This window comes from Herpailurus yagouaroundi, unplaced genomic scaffold, assembly GCF_014898765.1.
Source record: "Herpailurus yagouaroundi ecotype Mexico unplaced genomic scaffold, PumYag 355, whole genome shotgun sequence".
NCBI lineage: Eukaryota > Metazoa > Chordata > Mammalia > Carnivora > Felidae > Herpailurus > Herpailurus yagouaroundi.
Window position 1 is genome coordinate 962,443 of NW_024412572.1, and position 11,267 is coordinate 973,709.

Genomic DNA, 11,267 nt, shown 5'->3' on the forward strand with positions numbered 1-11,267 from the left:
AGCATTATTTCAAAGTTTAGAAGACGCAACACAAACAAGCTCATGGGGCTACAGGGCAAGAGGGGACCCGGTGACTGGACAGGTATGGTGCCAAACAGAACACCATGGATCAGTGCTGCCTTCAGGTCTACTAGAGATCCCATCCAGGCAACCTCACTGAGGCCGAAATCACAGTTGTCAGAACTAACGTCTGCAACATACACCAGGGTCGGAGCCCGGACAGTCCTGAGGAGGTTGGTCTTCCCCCCAAATACTGTATTTACCAACCACAAGAGCCCCAGAGATGACAGACGGATCCCTAGGGTAGAGACTCCTGCTGCCGGGGTTCGCAGGCTCAGAGTAACAGGTCACTTTAAGTGGGAGGGGCACATTGTAAAAAGCTTGGGTCCATGGTTTTTTTTTTTTTTTTTTAGAGGGGATCTTTGACCTCTTTGGCTCTCCACTCATCTATCAGGTCCCGTGTCTTTAAAAAAATTTTTTTTTCAACGTTTATTTATTTTTGGGACAGAGAGAGACAGAGCATGAACGGGGGGAGGGGCAGAGAGGGAGACACAGAATCGGAAACAGGCTCCAGGCTCCGAGCCATCAGCCCAGAGCCTGACGCGGGGCTCGAACTCCCGGACCGAGAGATCGTGACCTGGCTGAAGTCGGACGCTTAACCGACTGCGCCACCCAGGCTCCCCAGGTCCCGTGTCTTTAAAACTAAGTGTTTTCCTTTCCAATAGTTGAACATCTGAGGCTCTGTAGAGGGCTGACAATGTCCACAGGATTCACAGCTGTCTCCTGGCTAATTTCTTTGGTAGAAATCTCTTTCCCTTGGAGATTACGCAGGTAGCGGAGAAGCACTTCTTTCCAGTAACTGCAGTAGCTTGTGAGCCTCTGATTGGAGAGTGGACGTGCTGAGGAACCAACTTTTTCTTCCGCTTTGGAAAGCAAATAACTGAGACCAATGAGCACCTTGCCATAGTCCTGTCTCCTGTACTGAGGCGTGCTAAGGATACTACGTTGCAGTTGAGGAATGAATTCTTTTCCTTGGAAAAATATCCAATCAGGTGACAGCCGGTGTTGTCCACTTCTGTCATAACATGGAACATAAAGGGTTCCACATCATAATGTAATATCTTGTGGTCCAGAAAAAACTTGGCCAACAGGCGTAGGTTTGGGCGGTGGACTTTGTTTTTCTTGCTGTCTACTTCAAACGTGAAGACTGAGCCTTTCTGATATATCTCCTCACCGGGTGGCCGTTTCCATACACGTTTTTAGCCGTGTGTTTGCTGAATATCATTTGGCCTTTCATGTATTTTAATCAGAATTCACATATGTAGAGATGTCCCAGTCATGCATATTCTTTGGGATAGGAAGAATGGTACCAGGTAATGAGCTCATAACCACCAAAAGCAATTGTTTTAATCATGTTGCTCTCCTCTGTGCTTTGGTCTTGCGGCCTTAACTTGTCCAAATCCTCTGAAGCCTGGGCTCACGCTCTTCGGAAAAGATCTAAGTCATACTCACTATTCAGGTTTTCCAAGAGAGTTTCTCGAGCGTTCCCATAGGTCTGTCTGTGTTCCATGGCAGTGATTACGAATGTCCTTTCACGGGACAGCTATCTCATACTAATGTTTGTTAGTTGATGTTGGTTTGATTAATTTGCTAGAGCAGCTCACACAACTTGGGCAAACAGTTTATTTACTGATTACTTGTTTGTTACAAAGGATATTAAAGGAGGTGAGTGAACAGCCAGATGAAGCAACGTGTAGAATGATGCCCGGAGGGTCCTGAGCATGAAATGTGAGAGACTCCAGCCTCTTGGCATATGGATGTGTTCTTGTTCACACACACAAAACAAGAATATCAAGGGGAAGCTCTCTAAACCCTGTCCTTTTGAGTTCTTACAGAGGCTTCATTATGTAAGCATGATTGAGTAAATCATTGCCCAATGGTAATTAATTAAACCTCCATCCCCTCTCCTCTCCCTGGAGGTGAAGGGGGACTGAAGTTCCAACCTCTAATCACTGGCAACCAGCCTCTATTCTTAGCTTATCAAGGGGCTTTCCAAAAATCATCTCGTTGGGGCGCCTGGGTGGCTCAGTCGGTTAAGGCTCCGACTTCGGCTCAGGTCCCGATCTCACGGTCCGCGAGTTCGAGCCCCGCGTCGGGCTCTGGGCTGATGGCTCAGAGCCTGGAGCCTGCTTCCGATTCTGTGTCTCCCTCTCTCTCTGCCCCTCCCCCGTTCATGCTCTGTCTCTCTCTGTCTCAAAAATAAATAAACGTTAAAAAAAATAAAAAAAAAATCATCTCGTTAACATAAATTCAGATGTGGTCGAAAGGGGTTTGTTACGAACAACAGAAGTCGTGTAGTTAGCACTAGCGTTTAGCTATTTCTAAAGTTGAGCTGAAAATACCTTCCTGAGACACTCACACAGTTGAGTTCAAGTTGCTTGCCGAAGAAACATTTCACTACGTAAAACTCCCAACTAAATACTCCACTGCGCCTTGAGCTGGTCTCAGTGTGAGATATTTTTTTCTAGTTTTCGTTATCTTTGCCTCTGACCTGAGTTTGAAAGCAAGTAGATTTGAGTCACGTAATGCCCCTCAGTTTGAATTTCTGAAGTTGAATCCTCCGAAAAATGGGGCAGCTAGATCACATCAGTGTCTTCTAATCCAAACTGTACTGCAAAGTAATTATCAATGACAATAGGTCAGAGGAAGTAGGAAGAGACAGCCAAGAAAGAGGTGAACGGAGATCTGGGTACAGGTGCTAACATTTGAACTTGGTGGGCCTTAGACCAGACGGAGGACCACTTCTAGTTCTAGAAGTTGGTGATTTTGTAAATTCTACCTTGAGCTCTTTTAAAACAGTTTTGGTGATTTATATGATCTTGAGATAGTGGTATTGAAAATAAACTTCTCAGTATCTCAGTGATACAAAAGACAGGTAAAGTTAAAGATTTGTTTGTCTTTAGAGGGGGCAAATGTTGAAATATGCATCTCTACTTTGAGTTTTCTCTTTCCTTTTAGAAATGTCTATTACTTCCAAAGTAGTTTTTCAGGGCAATGATGAGTTTGTATCAAAAGCTGAGAAAATTATTCAACATTAGATAACTCATGTTAAAGAAATTCCCCTGAATGCAGTGACTGTTCATTATTAAATTACTGTATTCTTTTATAAAGTTTACATTTTCCTTTATAAAATTTCCTCTTAAGGAAATCAGTGTGGCAAAATTTCCTGTAAGTGCTCATTCCTTGCCTTGCATGATAGAATTCATGCTAAAGGATATCCTCAGCTCAAATATCTCTTTTGAAACTTCCTAAGTAGGACTGGTCATTGTGTTTTTTTATGTGCGTAAAATATTCTGTTCCTAATTTTTTTTTTATGGCGTGTGTGCTTGCATTATGATTATTTGTTTGTCATTTCTACTAGATGACGTGGAAGAACAAAGCCTTATTTACTTTTTCCGTCTTTATTTTGTGTCAGGTTTTTTTTTTTTTTTTTTTTTTTTAACGTTGTAGTTAGTTAACATCTAGTGTAATATTGGTTCCAGGAGTAGAATTTAGTGATTCATCATTTACATGTAACACCCAGTGCTCATCACAACAAGTAAAGCTTCTCTTAATGTTCTTTTTTTTTAATAATTAATTAATTTATTTTATTTTATTAAAAAAATTTTTTTTTCAACGTTTATTTATTTTTGGGACAGAGAGAGACAGAGCATGAACGGGGGAGGGGCAGAGAGAGAGGGAGACACAGAATCGGAAACAGGCGCCAGGCTCCGAGCCGTGGGCCCAGAGCCCGACGCGGGGCTCGAACTCACGGACCGCGAGATCGTGACCTGGCTGAAGTCGGACGCTTAACCGACTGCGCCACCCAGGCGCCCCAATAATTAATTGATTTTGAGAGAGAGAGAGAGAGAGAGCATGCATATGTGAGTGGGGGAGGGGCAGAGAGAGTAGGAGAGAGAGAGAATCCCAAGCAGGCTCTACTCTGTCAGCACAGAGCCTGACGCAGGGCTCGAGCCAAGATCAAGAGTCAGCCACTTAACTGACTGAGCCACCCAAGCACCCCAATGTTCTTAATGCTCTCTAATCACTTGGGGAATTACAAGGATTGGGGGAGCTGTGAGTCAGGAATGAAGGACGTAGACCTTATTTCTTATTATAAATTACTATATCACAGTGCACAAAGGATTCCTGCATCGTATATCACGCTAATGAAACAAATTACTAATCTTTTGGTACTTATTGGTTGATACATTTATATGTAAATGTGGCACAATAGGCATTATGTTGTCCTTCTTTGCGATGAAACTGCTACAATGTCAGAAAAACATCATCCATCTAAATTGAGCCTGGATGAATTAGACCTCAAGGTGTCTAGAAGAAGAAAGAAAGATTATTATAAGCAGCTAAACAATTGGAGAAAGGACTGGAAAGTTAGTACATTTGGTCCTTTTCGTACATGGTACGTTTCGCCAGGGTTCATGAGCAACCTGAATTAGTTTTTCCTATGCTGCATGCAGATTCCAGCAAGTTTTCCCTTTGAATAGAAATTTTGGGTAAGAATTTTGTAGGATGCTTTAGTAAATATTTGGGTATTGGAACTGTATATAGGAAGAGATGCCTGTATATTGAAGTCACGAATTAGTCAATACAAGTTAAAGTTATTATTTTATTTGGCAAATTAAACCTTTTATCTTTATGGCATCACTTTTAAAAAATGTTTATTTATTTATTTTGAGAGAGAGAGAGGGAGGGGCAGAGGGCCGAGAGAGAGAGAAAGAGAGAGAGAGAGAGAGAGAGAATCCCAAGCAGGCTCTATGCTGTCAGCATGGAGCCCAGTGCGGGGCTCGGTCCTATGAACTGCGAGATCACGACCTGAGCTGCCATCAAGAGTCAGATGCTCAAATGACTGAGCCACCCAGGTGCTCCTAACTATGCATGTTTATGTGCCAGACATTTTATTTGAGAAATAATTGAAGCCCAGAATTGTCTTTAGCTTAAGATATGTGTGGAAAAAAATAGGCAGCTGGGAGAGATCAGGTCTTGTATATAGTACCTAGAAATAGTAGCTACTTATTCATTTTGCTTCTCCTGTTTGTGAAAAACCGTTTAATACACAACCCCAAATCTCAGTAGCTTTTTGGACATAGGCAAATGCTCCATGGGGGGAAAAGAAAGTGGCCCCCAAATTCTGCCTTTCGTCCCTATACTTCTGGCAAATCTGACTTTGGCCGAGTAATTTCACACTTGCGCAAGTATACCGCAGTATACCAGTAACACTTAAATGTTGAAAAATTAAAAAAAAAAAAAACTTTTGATAATTTTTCCTTGTGGTAAAATACACATAGCATAGAATTTATCATCTTAACTGTTTTAAGCGTACAATTCAGTAATATTAGTACATTCACATTGTTATGCAACCACTGTCCGGAACGTTTTTTTATGTTGCAAAACTAAAACTCTATTCACTGCACAACTGTCCGTTTTCCTCTCTTCTTAATCTCTGACAACCACCGTTCTATTTTCTGCCTCTGTTAATGCCTTCAACTACTCTAGGTGCCTCATATAAATGCAGTCATATGGTGTCTGTCTGTAATGACTGGCTTATTTCACTTTGCATGAGGTCCTCAAGGTGCCTCCATGTTGTAGCCTGGGTCAGGATTTCCCTCCTTTTTAAGACCTAATAATATTCCATTGTGTCTATATACCACATGTTGTTTATCCATTTATCTATTAGTGGACCCTTGAGTTCCTTCTATGTTTGAGCTATTGTAAATAATGCTGCAATGTACATGGGTATACAAATACCTCTTAAAGACCCTGATTTTAATTATTTGGGGTATATATATCCAGAAGTAGAATGTCCAAATCATATGGTAACTCCATTTTTTGAGTTTTTGAGGAACCACTCTACTGTTTTCTATAGGGGTCGCACCATTTTGCATCCCTGCCATTCAGAGTCAAAGGTTCTAATTTCTCTACATCCTTGCCAACACAATTTCCTATCTACCTTCCTTCCTTTTTTCTTTCTTTCCATTTTCCATTTCCATTTCCCTAACGATTAGCGTTGAGCATCTTTTCACGTGCTTGTTAGCCATTGGTTTTAAGTTTTTATTTAAATGCCACTTAGTTAACATACAGTGTAACGTTAGTTTCAGATGTACAATATTTAACACTTCTATACGATACCTGGTGTTCATAACAAGTGCACTCTTTACTCCCCATCACCTATTTAACCTTTTCCTCCACCCACCTGCCTTTTGATAACTATCAATTTGTTCTCTATAGTTCAGGGTCTGTTTCTTGGTTTGCCTCTCCCTCTCTCGTTTTTTCTCTTTGCTCATTTGTTTTGTTTATTAAATTCCACATAGGAATGAAATCATATTGCATCTGTCTTTCTCTGACTGACTTATTTTGCTTAGCATAATACTCTCTAGTGTCTTCCATGTTGTTGCAAATGGCAAGGTTTCATTCTTTTTTATGACTAATATTCCATTGTGTGTGTGTGTGTGTGTATATATATATATATATATATATATATATACCAATTCTTCTTTATCCATTTATTGGTGAGTGGACACTTTGGCTGTTTCCATAATTTGGCTATTGTAGACAATGCTGCTATAAACATTGGGGTAGATGTATCCCTTTGAATTAGTATTTTTGTATTCTTTGGGTAAATACCTTATAGTGCAATTGCTGGATCATAGGGTAGTTCTATTTTTAACTTTGTTGAGGAACCTCCATACTGTTTTCCACAGTGGCTGTATCAGTTTGCATTCCCACCAACAGTGCAAGAGAGGTCTCCTTTCTCTATTTCCTTGCCTACACCGGATGTTCCTTTCTTTCTTTTTCTTATTCTCCTTTGAGAGAGAGAGAAAGAGAGAGAGAGAGAGAGAGCGCCTGACTCGGGACTTAATCTCATGAACCGTGAGATCGTGACCAGAGCTGAAATCAAGAGGTGGACACTTAACTGACCGAGCCACTGAGGCGCAGCCCCTTGTGTTTTTTTATTTTAGCCATTCTGACAGGTATGAGGTGATGTCTCATTGTAGTTCTGACAGTGAATGATATTGAGCATCTTTTCGTGTGTCTGTTAGCCATCTGGGTGTCTTCTTTGGGAAAATGTCTATTCATGTCTTCTGCCCATTTTTAAATTGGATTATTTGTTTTTTGGGTGTTGCGTTTTCTAAGTTCTTTATGCAGTTTGGATACTAATCCTTTGTAATTTGCAAAAATCTTCTCCCATATCATAGGTTGCCTTTTAGTTTTGTTGAATGTTTCCTTTGCTGTGCAGAAGCTTTTTATCTTGCTGAAGTCCCAATAGTTTATTTTTGCTTTTGTTTCCCTTGCCTCCGGAGACATATCTAGAAAGAAGTTGCTGGGTGGATGTCAAAGAGGTTACTGACTGTGTTCTCCCCTAGAAGTTTATGGTTTCCTATCTCACATTTAGGTCTTTATTCCATTTTGAATTTATTTTGTGTATGGTGTGAGATAGTGGTCCAGTTTCATTCTTTTGCATGTTACTGTCCAGTTTTCACTATACCATTTGTTGAAGAGGCTGTGTTTTTCCCATTGGATATTCTTTCCTGCTTTACATTAAAAAGAAAAGTGAAAGGACTCAAATAAATAAAATCATAATGAGGGGTGCCTGGCTGGCTCTGTCGGTTGAGCATCCGACTTTGGCTCAGGTCATGATCTCATGGTTCGTGAGTTCGAGCCCCACATCGGGCTCTGGTGCTGACAGCTCAGAGCCTGGAGCCTGCTTCCGATTCTGTGTCCCCCTTTCTCTCTGCCCCACCCCTGCTTGTGCTCTGTCTCTCTGTGTCTTTCAAAAATGAATAAACATAAAAAAAAATAAAAATCATAATGAGAGGAGAAATAACAACCAACACCACAGAAATACAAACAATTGTAAGAGATTATTATGAAAAACTATAAGTCAACAAGTTGGACAACATGGAAGAAATGGATAAGTTCCTAGAGACAGAGAAACTATCAAAACTGAAACACGAAGAAATACACAATTTGAATAGGCTGGTAGGCTGCAAAGAAATGGAATCAGTAATCACAAACTCCCAACAAACAAAAGTCCAGAGCCAGATGGCTTCACAGCTGTATTCTACCAAAAATTTAAAGAAGAGTTAATAACAATTCTTCTCAGGTGATTCACAAAAATAGAAAAGGAAGGAAAACTTCCAAACTCATTCTAAGAGTTCAGCATTACCCAGCTTAAGACTCCACTAAAAGGGATAACTACAGGCCAATATCCCTGATGAACACAGATGCAAAGTTCTAAATAAAATACTAGCAAAAAAAAAAAAAAAAAAAAAAAAACAAAAAAAACAACAGTACATTAAAAAAGTCAGTCACCATGATCAAATGGGATTTATTCCTGGGTTGCAAGGGTGGTTCAGTGTTCACAAATCAATCAATGTGATACACCACATTAATGAAAGAAAGGATAAGAACCATATGATCCTTTTAATAGATGTAGAAAAAGCATTTGACAAAGTATAACATCCATTCATGAAAAAAGCCCTCAACAAAGTAGGTTTAGAGGGAACCTACCTCAACGTAATAAAGACCATATATGAAAAACCCACAGCTAGCATCAGACTCAATGGTGAAAAACTGAGGGCTCTCCCCGTAAGATCAGGAACAAGACAGGGACATCCACTCTCACCACTGTTCTTTAATAGAATACTGGAAGACCTGGCCTTAGCAATCAGACAAGAAGAAATAAAAGGCATCCAAATCAGCAAGGAAGAATTCAAACTTTCACTCTTTGCAGATGACACGATACTTGATGTGGAAAACCCAAAAGACTCCACCAAAAAATTACTAGAACTGATACATGAATTCAGTAAAGTTGCAGGATACAAAATCCACATTCAGAAATCTGTTGCATTTCTACACACCAATAATGAAGCACCAGAAAGAGAAATTAAGGAATAAATCCCATTTACAATTGTGCCAAAACCAATAAGCTACCTGGAACAAACCTAACAAAGAGGTGAAAGACTATAAAACACCGATGAAAGAAATAGGAGACGATGTGAAGAAATTGAAAGACATTCCATGCTCATGGATTGGAACCACAAATATTTTTAAAATGTCTATACTACCCAAAGCAATCTACACAATTAATGCAATCCCTATCAAAATACCAATAGCATTTTTCACAGAGCTAGAACAAACAACCCTAAGATTTGTATAGAACTACAAAAGACCCTGAATAGCCAAAGCAACCTTGAAAAAGCAAAAAGCAAAAAAAAAAAAAAAAAAAAAAAAAAAAAAAAAAACAAACAAAAACAACTATAGGCATCACAATTCAGAGTTAAAGTTACACTACAAAGCTGTAGTGATCAAAACAGTATGGTACTGGCACCAAAATAGACATAGATCAATGGAACATAATAGAAAACCCAGAAATGAACCCACGATGATATGGTCAATTAATCTTTGACAAATCCATTGATGTTTTAAGACATTAAAACTACATTGCATTTGGCTTTTAATAGTTGTCTTCCTCGAAAAGCTTGGTCTAATTTATCAACTCTGCAAATGACTGGATATGGAAGTCTAGATAGCTAATATTTTACTGGGGCAAGAAGGTATTTTGAACCTTTCTGTAATGGACCCCCAAAGACGCTCACATCCTAAACCCAGGAACCTGTGAATATGTTACAATTCTATAGGGTAAGGGGTTTTGCAGACATCAATAAATTAAGGATTTTGAGACAAAGAGATTATCCTGGATTATCTGGGTAGGCCTAATGGACTCAAAGTGGTTTTTACGAGAGAAAAGTAGAGGGATCAGAGTCAGGGAAGAAGATGTGATGACAAATGCAGGGGTCAGAGTCAGAGAGAGAGAGAGAGAGAGGGATTTGAAACTACACGACTGGATTTGAAGATGGAGGTAGGGACCATGGATCAAGGAACGTAGGTGGTTTCCAGAAGCTGGAAAAGGCAAAGAAATGGATTCACCTCTAGGGCTCCCGAAGGAATACAGCACTGCCAACTCATTCTAACCTTCTGATCTTTAGAGCTATAACATAAAAACTTATGTTGTTTTAAGTCACAGAGTCTGTGATAATTTATTACAGCAGCATCAGGGAACTCATATACTTCCTTTGAATTTTGCCTTGAGTGTTGTTAAGGGCTCAGCAGAGCTGACGAGAGAACGAAGCTGCCAGGTGTTGAAATAGCTGAGTAAAACAAGTCAAAATAAGCACAACAGCGAAGCATTAATCACTTGCTGTGCTGGTATAAACAAGAGACCGAATCAGAGTAAGTGTTGAATACCCCGTGTCCCATTTTCCCTCATGTAACAGCACACTGGTTGAGGATCAGGTGTGTGAGCACAGATGTGGGAGGCATCCTACTGTTGAGAGAGCCTAGAAACAAAGGTTCCTATAGTTTTACAGACCCGGGGACTAAGGAGAGTTTGAGGGACAAAGGCTAGTCGTGGAAAATACTGGCCACTGAGTCAGGGTGGGGAAAAGTATCTTCAAAGTCTTCTCCTCCCCTGATCAGGATGTCCTGGCAGAGATGAAGAAGAACTGGGATGAAGACCCTTGCTATAGAGACCTTGAAATGAAGGTCGTCGGGCCAGGAAGGCAAATAAGCACAAGAGCGTGGCCAACCTGAGGGGACTGAGTCCTTGACTGCGACTTCCCTGGATGTGCACCAACTCTGCTGTGGCAAGAGCTGCTTTTCCTCATGAGACCTGCCAGGTAAAGTCTTTGTGATTGTTTATGGTCAGGCCTGAGAAAGTACACATGGGCTTTTTTGGCCAGGAAGCAGACTCTTCAGTTATGGTGGTTATCTTGAGTTATAGTGAGCTCTTAGTTATGGACAAGTATTACTGATTAAAAAGTCCCATCTGGGGGCACCTGGGTGGCACAGTCGGTTAAGCGTCCGACTTCAGCCAGGTCACGATCTCGCGGTCCGTGAGTTCGAGCCCCGCATCGGGCTCTGGGCTGATGGCTCGGAGCCTGGAGCCTGTTTCCGATTCTGTGTCTCCCTCTCCCTCTGCCCCTCCCCCGTTCATGCTCTGTCTCTCTCTGTCTCAAAAATAAATAAACGTTAAAAAATTGTTTTAAAAAGCCCCATTTGGGGGAGACTTGTTCTGACCTTCTTCGATATCTTGGCACTGACCCACTAGAGGAGACTTGATACGTCTTCTGCAGCAGAGAAGATCTCAACATAACCAAGGTCACATTTCTTCCAGTCCAGTCCAAAGCGATGTGGATAAACAGTAAAGG

General features: G+C 40.7%; 1 pseudogene; it reads right to left on the minus strand.

Moving 5' to 3' along the window:
• Positions 1–409: 409 nt before the first annotated feature.
• Positions 410–1,570, minus strand: LOC121021935 (histone acetyltransferase KAT7-like; annotated as a pseudogene).
• Between the last annotated feature and the right edge of the window lie 9,697 nt (positions 1,571–11,267).